The 15,715-nt window shown below is 47.3% G+C and overlaps 1 protein-coding gene across 2 annotated transcripts in view; it reads left to right on the forward strand.

The window, feature by feature from the left end:
* LOC119657875 (probable alpha-aspartyl dipeptidase) overlaps positions 1–15,715 on the forward strand; it is a 35,126-nt gene that overhangs the window by 18,574 nt on the left and 837 nt on the right. The window lies entirely within an intron of this gene.

Here is a 15,715-nt window from a genome sequence, read left to right on the forward strand (position 1 = left end):
ATATTGGAACCAAGACGCTTCTGTTACTAAGTTTGCTAGGATTAATCGATGGCATAAATCAATCGCTTCAGCATTACAAAGTCCCTTGATAAAGTCATTTGTGCACGAGGTTCCGAGCGTGCAACACCTCAGTGAGGCGTATTGGCCCCCTGCCACGTTATTATGTTTAATGCCCAGATCACTGCGTTTTGTGCTGAAATGGGCGGTAAAGTTTACTCTTCACTTATCAAGTTCTTGGGAATATAAATAATTCGATACAGAATATTTGCTGAGAAGCCCTAAGCAATGGAATTTTCACCAGCAACAGGTCAAATTGCATTATAATATGTGGACTGAAAAGTTCTTGCATTTTAATTTTAAACTTTTAAATTAATTACCTTCTAATTACGGCGGCGAATCTTATTAGTTTGGAAGGGCAGTTACCTGAATCTGTGTTTAATAATAGCGTCCCATCTTCTCTCGAAATTTCTAAACTTTCCCAAGGGCCCAAGGTTGTCATTCGGTTTGCATGACAGAAGAGCTCAAGAATTTCCCGTTGAATGATATGACCTTCTTCGACTGTGCTGCGCTGCAACTGATGATCTTATGCACGACTTTTGTTTCCGGACACTACTTACCGCTTCCTTGATGTGTTCGTTGAATCTAATCATTATCAGGCGTTTAGTCTGTCCCATATAAATCTTATTGGAATCGCTGCGCGTTATTCGGTAGATACCGCTTTTTCCTCCACTGCCAAAGGCTTCTTGACGCTTTCCAATAAATTCCGCTAGTTGAAACTTTTTTTCCAATTCCTGATGTTGTTGAATAGGTAGGAATACGGGAAACTTAGCCCCCTCGTGGTGACTTCCTTATGCTGCGACAATGATGTTGCATAGGCATGCCTATTGTGTTGCTTGATTTTTCTTACGATCAGCTTCTCAATAGTCACACATTCTTAATAGTGGTGTCAATAATATGCTGTCGTTCCTCATTGAAGCCGTAATCCGAAAGAGGGTATGTGATCAGTCGATGAATTATGCAATTATAGGCTACCATTCTTTGGGAAAATGTGTGGTGTGAAGTTGCTGGTATCGTTCTTTCCGTTGCTGTTAGCTTACGGTATATTTCGACCTCAAGCTTCCCACTAGACTTGACGACATTCAGGTGTAGGAAGGGTGGAGCAATATCCTTTTCTACCTCTAGTGTAAACTCAATTTTATAATGAATCTTGTTTATGGAGGAGATGACCTTATCAATATCGTCTCTTCTAACAACCGCAGATACGTCGTCCAGATACCTAAACCTAAAGGCATTATTCCCCTCGACTCAATTTCTTCTTCGATTAATGACATGAACCTTTCAGTGAGTAACAGCGATAGGGGGTTCCCTATCGGTACCTCCGAAATAGTTTTGTAGAATCTGTCCCGAAACGTAAAATAGTTTTCATTCATGCAGAGCCTGGCAAGGTTTGAATAAATTCGAACTTTTCTTCTCCATTCTGGGCCAGGTCCAAACTGGCTCAGTCATCTTTCGAGTCCGAAAATTGACTCTTTCACTAGGGTGTTGGGAAACAAGGTCTTCACGTCGAAAGTTACAATAACCTCGTCCCCACTCATCCTCTCAATGCCTTGCAGCTTCTGTTTTAGTTCTTGGGAGTTTATTGAATACTTACTGCGCGTCGTCCCAAGGGTCTGACACTCATAGATCAACCACTTGGCGATGTTGTATATCGGTGAGTTTAAATCGGCAATGATTTGTTGCATTTCGTCCCTCTCCTTGTGGATGTTCGGTTGACATCTGATTCTTGGAATTAATTTTAGGCTGGAATACAAGTGGCAGACGAAAATCTAATATATTTTTCTTCTCTCCTTTCTTTTAAATATCCAAAAATATAAGGTAGTGGTTCATTGCACTCAACTCCCCCGTCTAACGGAATATTCCAGATTTGCTTTGTACTGAAGAACGATGTCATTGACATGGTCATAACATATTTGGCCCCAGTTGTAAAAACAGTCAGAATGGTTGTTCGACGATGATTGTAAACTAGCAGGGGTATAGAAGACTGTTGCATAGGCGGCAATGCTGCTCTCTGAAAGAACACTGAGAAGCAGCTTCATAGGCAGAAAAAGGAGGCCTGGGAGAACCAACAGGTCTATGAACTGGAAACGTACAAGGAGCAGCCGCAACAGTTGCAGAAGTTTTACCAAAAAGTCAGAACGTCGAGACAAAGAGGGAAACCTTGTATTTTAATGAGCTTTTCATGAATCAGAATATCGAAGAGTTCTGAGTCCCGCCAAATGAAGACGAAAGACTTATGCTGCCACCACCAGCCATGGAAGAAACAATCCGTGCAATTCATATTACGAAAGAGGTTTCACTCTAGACAAATCGTCAACAGGCTGGATTTTGACGCTGCGAAAAGCGATGGAAAAATTGTTGGAACCTGTTCATCAGGTGCACTATCTTTTCATTGGCTTCAAGACAGTCTATGATAGCCTATGTTAGACTCCCGCAACGGTAATCCGCCAGACTATCGACTAAACACCTCCCCCATCGTCAGATTGCTAGCCTGGAATTATTTGCCATATTACTTCTGGCTAGCCCCGAACTATCCTGCCTTGTGGAGCCTTCAGATCAGGGAATTCCTTTCACCGAAGAGAGGAAGAGGAAGGGAACTGTTAGTGCAAGGAACTCTCTGGCATCTGCTCCCTCCACCGGTCGAACTCTATCTTCTTTGCAACGAGAAGAAGCCGAACGTAATGCCCAACACGACTCCACCTGTCAGCGCTCCTCGACAATGTTGTCAGGAGAGAGATCCTCTGTAATTAAATAGAGCATCTGACGAATCTCATCCCATCTTCCACAAGAAAAAAAGATGTGATGGGCATCGTCCACAGCTTCATTGCAAAACACACAATCTGGAAAGGCACCATTCCAAAACGTATACGATAAAACTGAAAACCTCCATACCCATTTAGGAGCTGGGTAAGGAAATAGTCAGTCTCCCCATGTTTCCGATTCAGTCACACCCCTAAGCTGCTAATGAGTCGCACAATCCATTTGCCTCTAGTCTCATTTTGTCAAGAGAGAGTTGCCACTAATCTAGTGTACGTTGCCGTTTTTCATGGACAGCCACCTGCCTTGATTCTTTTCCCTTGCGGTTGCATATGGGTTTATGCTCCTTAGCAACACAGCCGGTTCAGAGACAGTGCGGTAGGCAGATTCTACTCGCAAAGCTCCCTGTCTTAGTACTTTTGCAAGACGCTTACGATATACCTTCTTGCCAAGAGCGTCAGCCCATACCTCTGCGCCGTAGAGGAGAACAGATTACAATGAAGTTGTCAGGAGACGTCGCCTGCTAAACATAGGGCCCCTAACATTTACCATTAGCCGACTTAAGGCTGAAAGTTCAGCTGTAGCCTTATCCGCTGCAGCTTTGACCTGCTCGAAAACGTTCATCTTGAATCAAGAGTCAGTCCAAGGTACTTTACCGTCAGTTTTGACTTGATTGTCGACTGGCCGATCGATATGAGATGCAGGGTCGGAATTCTCTTTTTAGTCACAATGACTTTTCGGTTTTTTCCTGTGCAAAGTTAAAACCGTGAGCAGTCATCCATCCGCTTACCCGTCGCATCAATGCGCCTGGTCGATAGTGCGTTAAAAAAAAACAAAACATCATCTATATAACCGACCAGGCATGACTCTTTTGGTATGTCAAATCTGAGCAGACTATCATGGGAAGCGTTGCAGGGGTTCGGCCCTAAGATGGATCCCTGCGCTACCGCCGATGTGACCTCCATTCTCCTCTGATCCTCTAGCGTCTTATAGGGGGCCCTTCCTCAGATAATCCCTTAATATCCGCAAGAGATATTTCGGTACGTGTTAAGTATTGTCTAGTGTGCCTAAAATATCTTTCCATCTTACGGAATTAGAGGCATTTCTGACGTTAACCGTTATGAGGAACACCGCCCGTCGAGTTCGGCAGCTGTGTGCCTGCGCTCGATGAACGGCATCCACGACTTACATGACACCATCAACCTCCTCACTCTAAAGCCAAACTGCCGCGGGGATAAGTCTCTGGTAACCCATGTCGCTTCAGCAAGTCTCTGATGAGCTTTTCGCGCAGCAGCAGTGTTAAGTATACAAAGTCGTTGGTATCAAGACGGCGACTTAGGATCGCCTTTCCCTTTGCTGATCAGTGCAAGCTTCGCCACCTTTCACTGAGTAGTAGGTCGGGTCGATTTTGGAGCCTCAGTTTGTATACCTCTGCTGAGATGCCATCGGGTCCTGGTGCCTTCTTGTTTTTCGTAGAGAGGACTGCCTGCTCCAATTCTTTTATAGAGAAAAGTGGGCAGTGCTCGGTGCTTTCCGCACAGCCGTCATCATCCTATACGGGGTGCGCAGGAAATAGTGCCCGTGCAATGCGGTCAATCTGCCCGCCCTTAAGTGAACAGGATTTTCGCAAGGTCCCGATTTTTCGGGTTACCAGCTTGTAACCGAGACATGGCAGTAGCGAGCTTTGTTCCTGTTTATTATGCTGCGGAGTCTTCTTTTGGCTAATCTGTACTCTGTGATTATGGTACATGCCTTCGCTCGGTCGTTTAGGCCTTACGTCAAGTGACGGTGTTTGTGGCACTCCTTCCTCTCTGCTCTGCAGTTTCTGCCATCCACCAATACATAGAAGACTTGCCACGTCTCGGTGTCCTCCTGGGTAGGCCGGCGTTATCAGGTCCTGGCCTATGACAGCATGGCCAGGATAAAAACGCGCAGTCATGAGAGAATTCGCTATGCTGGCTAAATTAACAAGACTGACCCAGATTAATGTGTGAGGCTAGTTAAAGAATCAGGATCACTTTCGAAACCAGTCATTATTAAAAACGGTCTAACCTGACTCCGGAAAATATTATTCGCCACATCATGAGGAGGATTGTAAAGGAGTTCATTGAAATTTGTCGAATCTATTTTCCTAGGATTCTGTCTTCATATTACAGTATGCCTGCCAAAGGTCAGATTCCAAGTGATCTGAGAGTGGGAGTCCGTCTAACATCCGCACAGCCTCTAAACAACTGGAACAACTTTGAAGTGCAGATTGTTAGGTCAATCATTTAACTTCTTCTTGGCTCCACTAACATAGGCGTGCATCCTACGTTAGTGGTCATCAGACCAGTTGATCAAATAGCTTCTCTCCTCTAGGATTACATTTGTTACTCCCCCAATAAATATGTTGAGCATTCGAATTACAACTCATTATGAGTTCAAGGTCACTTGATTTTACATACACTTCCAGGTCCCTAAATTCTTACGTCAGCGGAGGACATAAAGAATCGTAGCAAGCAAACAGAGGCAACCATGACTTTTCTCCTCTCGTCATTAACCTGGTATTGTAAGACGTCCTGGGAACAGAGTAGTTGCCTCTAATAATTTTGATATCAGGACGCAGACTCTCGATCTTGAGGATCTCTTATCGAAGAAGATTCTAGCCCCCTTTACTAATCGAATACCATAGATTTGGCTCTTAAACTGGCTGTGTCCAGTGTGGCTCTCACCAGGGTAACTAGCATGTTCTCATCTTCCGTTGTCCATCCAATTTCTCTGGATATCGTTACTCTTGGAGGTGACTTCTTTTGCAGTTTCTTCCGCTGTCGTCGGCTGTAAGCTCCCAGGTTCACGGTGCCCGGATCGGTTACCATATACTGGCATTGGACCAGTTGCGTTCACATCACCAACTTTCCTTTGTTCCGTTTTTCGTGATAGGGGAGGGATAGAAGCTTCTGACAGGCAGGATTTTGCTTGTAATCCCCTCTCTTTTACGGCTGAGGTTTCCCTCCACCAAGCCTTCCTCCCTTGTTTTTTGGGGACATTTACCCAAAGGTGCCATTAACAGGCTGTAATCAGGTTTCCAGTTCTTATAGTTATGCGAGTTACTCTATCCTCCTTGCTGATGTGCCGTAGGTACTAAGTGGAAGCTTTCCACAGATTTCTCCGTAGAGGAATCTTGTAAGGCCTCTAAACCGTGCCTCGGCCGCGACTTGCTTGCTCAATGAGGTTATATGTAGATGTAATTGTGAACCATATCAATGGCTACTTGGTCAATGCCTTAGATTATCAGTAGATAAGTATGTGAAAATCGTATTTATAATAAATTCTATTTATAAGAAAAAAGTGAATAACTTTGGCTTACCTGTTCGATTATTTTTAAATAATCTTTAATAACTCATTCGAAACCTTGGTCAAGATGAAAACAAGATAAAAGGAAAACCAGAGGGAAGGGGGACAGGAATGTTTAAGGAATGTTGATAACATAAATAATAGAGTCTATAAATATCATAAAAATTTACAATTTTTTGTTTTCAGTTATCGAAAATTTATTAGATATTGAAAAAATTTGATGAAGGGCAATATACATGTAATCATTTGGAGATCTTGATATTGTCAGTGTTTAACACCCAATACGGTACGAAAACAAAGAAATAATTCTAGGATTTGAGAGATATAAACAGTGAAAGATTGACTGCACTTTGCTCCGAATGTATTCTTCTTCTTCAGCCTCTGTCCAGTTCACAAGTGGATTCGTCTTGATGGATTGCCATTTTGTTCTGTCAGAGGCCTGATCTGGATGCAATTGCGAAGCGTTCAAATCCCCATCCACCGTGTCAAACCGCCGTTGTTTCGGGTGGGCTTTTAATCGTTTCCCATCGACTTCAATGTTTAGACCAATCTTGATACCCCACATGACTATATTTGGTGAAAAAAACTACTTTTGCATGTACGGAGACCTCCCTCTCCTTAAATTCGACATAGAATGACGTAACTCACTGTACGCGTGAGCGTTCACAGCTCCTACCTTTCCCCCCAATTTAGTGTCAATCGCTATAATCTTTTCCGAAAAATGAGTGTGCCAGACAGACAGATAGATGTATGGTTAGCCGATCCCGCAGGTGGGGCGGTTTTGTGGGCATGTGGGGACTAAGCCATACAGGAATGTATGATTCAGTCCACCAATGGGTTCGTATGGGAAAGCATAGACGGCATATACGTCTACAGCTGCTATACCCCCAGTAACGGCGAAAGAAGTACTGGAGATTTGCGGTAGGCTGGGAGACAACAAAGCGCCCGACCTCGACGGCATACCAAACAAAGCCCTTAAGCTGGCTGTTAAATCGAGGCCACACATATTCGTAGAGTTGTTCGTAGCATGCTTGGCGGATGGGATCTTTTCCGACACATGGAAAAAACAGAGGTTAGTATTGTCGCCTAAACCTGGTAAGCCTTCTTCCTACAGACCTATATGTCTATTGGACGCTATGGGGAAAATGTTGGAGCGAACAATCTACAATAAATTGCTCCCGGCTGTAGAAAGTCTGGGAGGTTTATCAGACCGATAATTTGACTTTCGTACGGCCAGCTCGTCAACGCCATCTGACTGGAAACCAAAGAATACATTGTCTCTTCGGGTGTTCCACAGGGCTCTGTTCTGGGATCGCTATTATGGAATATCATATTTAATGATGTCCTCAACGTCCCAGTTGCCAGGCCACGATAGTGAGCTACGCCGATGACATAGCGGTGATTGTTTTGCAAAAGATCTGGCGGATGTGGAATTATATTCATCCGGAGCAATCACGGCTATAAAGAAGTGGTTGAAAGATTGCAGGTATTGCACTCGAGGAGGATAAAACAGAGGCGGTGCTTATCACGAAGCGGGGTAAGGAAACCACTGTCCGTAACAGAATGGGGAAGCATATCACCACTTCAAATGATGGTAGATGCGAGGCTGAATTTCAAGCAGCACTTACAAAAGGTTTGCACCGAGGTGTCCATGGCCCTGGTAAAGATGATGCCAAATGTTAGGGGCCGCTGATGCACTCGTAGACTGATTATAGCTAGAGGGGTGCGCTCTATACTGCTTTACGCAGAGCCAATTTGATCAACTGCATTGCATACGGCATGCAATGCTCAAAAAATGAGCGCGGTTTATAGAAAGACCGCCTTAAGAGTGTGCTGTGGTTATAGAACCATTTTGTTTTTCCCTAGTTGAGGAGCGATGAATACTATCAAGTACTGCTTGCTGCTCATATCGGTAAACCAGACATGTTCCCGTGATCAACCCATGCTTGCATGCAAGGTTTTGATGAATCACCTTACATGCAGCATTATGCCTGTTCGTGTATTGCACCGGTGCCATTACAGTGCAGCTTTTTTTTTTTTTTTTTTTTTTTTTTTTTTTTTTTTTTTTTATGGATGGAGGTGGAAATCTTAGAAAGACGCTGCTGCGCCAGGTTGCAGCAGTGTGTGGGATTCACACCCACTAAAACCACCCCCACTCTTCCGCCCCTCCCCGCGGGACCACCGTGAAGTATTACTTCGCGGGGGAGGCTCTGGTTCGCTATACCAGCTCGTCCATGTCACGTCTCCGTCGCGCCGCCTTCCGAGCTCGATCCAACTCCAGGAGTTTTGCCTGCACCACGGCTACTGCCTCATTTACCGCCATCCAGTTTTCCTCCGACTTCAACATCTCTTCCACCAGGTTGGAGGGCTTGATGTCCGCCCCTAAGATGCTGTTCAACCTCCTTTTCTGCTGTAGAAATCTGGGACAATAGAACATAACGTGCTCCGGGTCCTCGAGTGTAGCACCGCATTCAGGACAGTTGGGAGACTCGTCCAACTCGAAGCGATGCAAGTACTTCCTATAGCCACCGTGTCCCGTAAGGAACTGTGTCAGGTGGTAATTCAATTCTCCGTGCTTTCGGTTAACCCATTTCTCGATGCACGGGATCAATGTATGGGTCCACCTGCCCTTGTCGGAGTTATCCCATCGTTGTTGCCACTTGCCACACAACTCTCTCCTGATGGCTTTTCGGAAATCCGCATTCACCTCGGCTGGATTTGCCTTCCGTTTTTCGTAGAGCCAGTGTGCCTCGCTCGCTAGAAGATCTATAGGGATCATTCCTGCGATAACACACACTGCCTCCGTCGACGCCGTCCTAAATGCGCTGCACACCCTTAGCGCAATTGGCCGGTATGCCGAACATATCTTCCTCCGGTTGACCGCGTGGTTCAACGCTCCCGCCCAGACAGGGGCCGCGTATAGCAGGATCGACCTCACCACTCCCGCGATGAGTAGCCTGCGACTATACTTCGGCCCTCCCACGTTAGGCATCATCCTTGCAAGGGATGAGCTGGCATTTGCTGCCTTTTCTCGCGCATAATCCAAGTGTCCCTTGAAACTCAGCTTGGCATCGATCATCACCCCCAGGTATTTGACAACCGATTTTGAGACGACCTCACGATTACCAACCTGGATGGTAACCGTGTTGTTCTTCCTACGGTTGGTAATGAGGACCGCCTCCGTCTTTTCGTCCGCCAGGTCCAGCTTGGCCATTCGTAACCATGACTTGATGGTATGAATGGCTTCATTTGCATAAAGCTCCACGTCCTCGGGATGCTTTGCAATTGCAATTACCGCCAAGTCGTCCGCAAAACCAATCAGCGTTGTCTCCTCCGGCACGCTAAGGCCAAGCACTCCGTCGTACATTATGTTCCACAGCAGCGGTCCCAATACAGAACCTTGAGGCACACCTGCTGTCACAATGTACTCCTTCGGCCCGTCGTCCGTCTCGTACCAGAGAAGTCTATCCGAAAAGTAACTCTCGATGAGCCGAGCCAAGTAGCTAGGAACACCCAGTTTGGCCAAAACGCCCTTAATCCAGCCCCAGTTGGCTGAGTTAAAAGCATTTTTGACGTCCAGCGTCACCAGAGCACAGCATTTGCCCATGGCCATCGCATTTCGAGCCAATTCCACGACCTTTGCTACTGCATCGACCGTAGAACGGGCTCGCCGAAACCCATATTGCCGCTCTGAAAGACCACCCGCAAGCTCGATGAACGGGAGCAGCCTGTTGTATATCACCCTCTCCAACATCTTCCCCATGGTGTCTAAGAGACAAATAGGGCGATATGAAGAGGGCACGCCGGGTGGTTTTCGAGGCTTCGGTAGCAACACCAGTTTCTGCCTCTTCCACTGGGCGGGAAACACTCCTTCCGCCATGCACGATTCGAATGTGCTTGCGAACCACCTTGGTCTGGCCTTGACCGCCACCTTCAGAGCCCTGTTCGGAATTCCGTCCAATCCCGGAGCCTTGCTGTCCCCAATACGTCTGCAGATTTCCCAAAGTTCCTCTTCGGTAACATCAGGGATCGAGAAGACGTCCTGCTGAGCTGCCAGTTGGGGTTCTCTTTCGTCCTGCTCCTGCTGCGGGAAAAGAGTTGCAATTATTTGCAACAAGAGCCGTGGGCATGTCACCTGAGGTGATTTTCGCCCGCGGATCTTCTTCATTACAATTTGGTAGGCTGTACCCCACGGATTCGTATTAGCCTCCATGCAGAGCTTCTGGTAGCATTCCCGCTTGCTTCTCCGAATGGCCTTCTTAAGGTTGCTTCGCAGATCCCTGTATTCTTCCTCACGCTCCTGGTGCTCCGGCCTTCCTCTTGTCCTGTGGGAAAGTCTCCTCGCTCGGAGACAAGAGGATCTCAAGGCAGCGATCTCCGTGTTCCACCAGTAGTTTGGCCTCTTGCCGTGGTGCAAACGTCGTCGTGGCATCGTAGCGTCGCATGCTTCGGTTACACGCTGAGACAGCTGTGTGACCCTTTCCACCGCTGTTCCATCCGGATCATGGGCTCCCTCCAATGCGGCCAGGAATATCTCCTCGTCGAAAGCTCCGATAGACCAGCCAACCGCCTTAGCCTTTCCACCTCCAGAGCGTCGTTGACTGCTTCCCCGGTTCCCAATGTGGAGGAAGATGGCCTGGTGGTCACTGTGGGTGTAGTGCTCACTCACTTGCCAAGCCATCCCCCTCACCAGTGAAGTGCTAACAAATGTCAGGTCAACGATCGAACCCGACCCTCTTCCTCGAAAGGTGGGCACGCATCCAACGTTGGCCAGCACGATGTCCAGCTCCGCAAATGACTCCAACAGAATTTGACCTCTGGTGTTCGTCGATCGGCTTCCCCAGTCCAGGGCCCACGCGTTGAAATCGCCCGCAATGATTTTAGGGCTGCGGTCTCTAGCATCCAACACCAGACTGTCTAACATCTCCTCATATTGTGCTAAGGTTGCACTAGGAGGAGCGTAGCAGCTGTAAATATGGACACCGTTGACCTTCGTCCTTATAAAACCGGCTGCCGGGGGGGCCATGACTTCCTGAATGGCCTGTCTTCCGCACGCCCAGATTGCGGCGTTGCCAGACGCATCCACCGCCCAAGTCGCACCGCCGTAGTTTCTGTATGGCTCGCAAATAACCGCGACATCGACATTCGACTCTCGAATGGTTTGCGAGAGCAGGTCCTGAGCTGCCTCACAGTGATTGAGATTGATTTGTATCAATCTCATTTTCCTGTGCGGTTCAGCTCCCTCCTATATACCGGACATCTGCTGCTTCCCGCAATATGCCGGCCGTCCACGCCCTCTTTCCCACTGCATAACATACACCGTGGATCTCCGGTGCAATCTTTGATGAGGTGGCCCTCTTCCCCACACTTCCTGCAACTCCTCGACCTATCATGCTGGCTAGTGCATGCCGCCGCAAAATGGCCGAAATCGAGGCATCTGAAGCATCTTTTTAGAGAGATTTGTTCCCTGAGCCTGCACACGACCCAACCTACTCTTACCTTGCCCGCGGTAATCAACTTAATAGCTGATTCCGCCGGCAAACTAATAATAGCGGTCTGTGTGCCACCATATGCCTTCTTCATCCTTTTTATGGCACTCTGGTCTATATCGCCGAGGTTGAACTGCTGCTTTAGCGCAGCACAGATGTCCTCCCGTGAGGTGACTTCATCTAGGTCCTTGCACTCAACCACTATCTCCTGTTTCCGAGCTCTTACCTCAGCTTCCTCTCCAAGTACACTTTCCACCTTCCCGCGGAAGTTATCGGCCGACTTGTCGGCGGATTTACTTAACTCCAGCATCAGATCCCCTTTCTGTGTTCGCCTAATACGGCTCACATTATCCCCCAAATCCTTCAATTCCGGGTCTGACTTCACCTTTCGCAGAATGTCGGCATAGGACATATTTCCCTTCTTGGAAATAATTATTATTTCCGGGCGGAGCTTCTTTTTGTCCTTTTTCCTCTTGTTGCTCACCTTAGTCCATTGTTCGGGCCTCCGGGCGTTGGTTTCTTCCACTTTTGTAGGTGTTGTGGCTGCAATCGTGAGATTACCGACTTTAGCGGGTACTCTCGCCGACTCCGCCTTCTTTGGTGAAGAGGCTTTTTTCTTCTTCGGGGCTTGCTGTGGTCCAAGAGGCTCGCTGGTACCGTCTCTAGCCCGTTTTCCTGTCTTCCCGCCTGCTTTATCACGGGGAGGCGTCACCTGCGTTTCCCTTGTGACCTTGCCAACTGACGCTTGGGAATTCTTTTCTTCGAGTGCCCTGATATAAGACAATTTAATGCCTCTTATCAAGGCTCGAATATTTTGATGGATATTCCGCCTCTCCTTGATGAACTCACACAGTTCATTTATTCGTTCCCCAAGTGTAACGAACGCCATTCCGGTATGTTCTCGTTTGCTTTCGCGCCTTGCGCCACAAGGAATGATCTCGATTAAGGGACTATTCGTATTTCTTTCAGAGTCCCGCGACGAATCTCGACTACCAAAAAGAACCATTGTTCTCGGTGGTGATCTCCCAAGCTTCGAACTCCTCCTAAAGGGATCCGGTGTGGACCTAATTTCCAATCCACCATTATCTCTTGTAGCATTAGATGCCACAGTAGCCAAGTTTCCCACTACTGAGGCACTGCGGTCGTTGGATATCGACGGCCGGGAGCCCGCTTGCTCACTCCCAAAAACCGCCGGCACTGGGTTTCCGAAGCCCTGCACCGTAAAAAAACTACTTTTCTCCTCTTCCATATTTGGTTTAATTTCTGGGTGTCCTTCCCATAGCCAATTTTTATCCACGGGTGGGCGTTTACTTCCCACCTACCCGGCCTGCGCATAAGCATGCCCATACACGCACATCTCCGGATGCGTGCATATGCATGCCCATGACACATTCGCCGAGCATTCCCTTATCCGCACGAAGGGACGCGCCTGATGGGAGATTTGGCAACTCCGCACAGGATTACAGTGCAGCTAGAAATGATCCAAATGGTCCAATGTCTCTAACGCCAAACCACACATTCTGCACTGGTCGTTCTCCAACCCCTCTTTCATTATGAGCTTTTTATATGCTCGGGTGGCGATCACGCCTTCCTGAATGGCACACATAAATCCCTCGTTTTCAGCAAAGAGCTCCCCAGCACACAGCCATCTGTTCGACAAATGCAAATAGATAAATGGCTGCCAAAAACAATTCACATGTTTACCGCGCATTGCCTTCGACTTCCATCCATCTATCCGCTCTCGGTCTGACTTCACCCCACTCCGAGGGTTGAAAGATCGATCCTTCAAGCTAAGTGCTTTCAAACGGTCGCATGCAAGGGACTCGCCTGCTCCTTGCTGTAAAAATAAGCGCGCAGCGAGTCGACTTGGCGATGATGTTGTGCCGCCACGTGAACCACGCCCCTACCTCCGATGTCACGATGGAGGTTCATCCGCTCCACGATAGAGTTTGGATGATGCATTCGGAATTTGGACTTTCCTGAGAAATACGATTTAAGTACCAGCTTTATACGTAGCAGGAATTCGAATAGTAGAGCATCCTTCATATCATCAACTCGAGTATGGGTTGCTTGGAAAATTCCTAGGTATTTGTAGAAGTCTGTCTCGGTCATAGCTTGGATGTGGAGGTTATCAATGCTATGTCCGGCATGCGGCTCGTGATGACCTATCCAAATTCCATCCGAACATCACGGCTGAACATGTCCACTATTCGTAGCAGACTTTTAAGGTGGTCGTCAGTACCAGCATACAGCTTGATGTCATCTAAGTACATCAAGTGTGTCAGCTCGCACTTAGCACGTAGGCTATATTTTATTGCAAAACCATGCCCTCTAGCATTATTCAGTAGCCAAGACTAAAAAAAATTCCCCTGGAGGATGGGCCTCCGTATATAGACATGTTCTGAAGCGTTAGCATCCTCAGATGTACGCAGTGATAAGGGGATATGCCACCCTTCCATGACTGTCGCCAAAAACTTTATTAGTTTTGATCGATTGCCATCGATTAGCCAGGTATACGGGGCGCTGTCGAAAGCCTTGGGATAATCGATATAGCAACTAAAGAGGTTTCTTTGGCTTCAAGTCGCTTGTCCTACCACTACCTAGTCAATAATGAGTTGCTCTTTGCAACCCCTTGACCCAATTCGGCAGTCCTTCTGCTCCTCGGGCAGAATGTTGTTGGTCTTAAGTTGCCCATTGACCCTTCTACTAATAATGGATTTTATGAATTTGTAGAGGGTAAGCGGTCTTGTGTCTGCGGGGTCCTGCACCGTGTCCTTTTTAGGGATAATGAAGCTAATTCCCGCAGTAAGGAAGGGTGGAAATTCTTCCGGCCGACTAATGACCTGATTTATGCTGCGTGCCAACAGACTGTGTATATTGGTATATTTCTTATATCAGAAATTCTGCACTCAAACCAGACCAGGGCCCCTCCAGTTTTTCGAGTTGTTTATGGCTCTTCGGTAACATTCCCAAATTTATACCGGGCGTATTGGCATGGCGGGTGCCTTCGGCGGTGATTCATTCAGTGTGCTGGGCGGGTAACCCCCAAAGTCCTAATATTCTTTCGCTTCCGTCATCGAAAACCGTGCTGTGTGGACGCTTTGTTAGGATTCGTTGAGTGATCTAAAAAAACTTCGCTGGTTCCTCGCGTAAGTTGCATTGTGGACACGTCCGGAGTGATTTTCGCCATACCGTCGTAACCGATTGCATATGACAGAAATTTTCTGCTTTAGTGTGTCCAAAATTTCAACTACGGGGACGGCATAGTTCCTGTAAACCTTCTGCACTTTATTTCTCACCCGTCTGCCGGCATTACCAGTGCTGATCTGAATCAGTCTAGCAATGTCCTGCCTTAGTGAGAGCCTGGGAATACCTGGTCTATGCAAAGGATCCATTCCCGAGAATTCTATACACGCTCTTTGGAATTCGTCACGAACCTCAGCTGGACAGTGGAGAAGAGTGCTTCGGGGAGTACTGAAACTGTTGCCTGTAGTGCGGCGTGAAGTTGCTGCTGCCGCCGCCTCTGCCCCCAACGACTTTTGGTCACCAGTTTTCGCGATGACCTCAAGTCGAACATGCGAAACAGCTGCAACATGCGGAGCAATGCTCCTGGTCGTCGTGGCAGCTAGGCGTCGAACCGCCCCACGACTAGCGGTTTCGACGCCGTGCTATTTATTACGGGAGCCGGATCCAGTCACCAAGTCAAACGACTACCGCCGGTTATCCGTATGGACTTCAAGTTTCTCCTTCTTCCCGTTAAATGGATTTGCATTTTATACCTAACTGCCAAGTGTGGGGATAGGTTCCTCAGTGAGTAATCTGCAAGACTGCAAAGTTCCTGCACTTTCCTCACCTACACCTTGAGACCCTGCGGTAGCGTACAGCATTCAGACTGAAGCTATGCATCTTTCCTCCTTTCCCAACCGGGCTTTGGAGTGGCTACATCGGAATTAGGATTATTTTAATATTATTTTTTATGAAAATATTGCGCTTGTCATCTATTTGTTAAAAGGATACTAATTAAGAGCGCGACACACAATCCCCTCTAACATATTTGATTGCCATTTAACCAAGTGTTT

This window comes from Hermetia illucens, chromosome 5 (genome assembly GCF_905115235.1).
Source record: "Hermetia illucens chromosome 5, iHerIll2.2.curated.20191125, whole genome shotgun sequence".
Classification (NCBI taxonomy): Eukaryota; Metazoa; Arthropoda; class Insecta; order Diptera; family Stratiomyidae; genus Hermetia; species Hermetia illucens.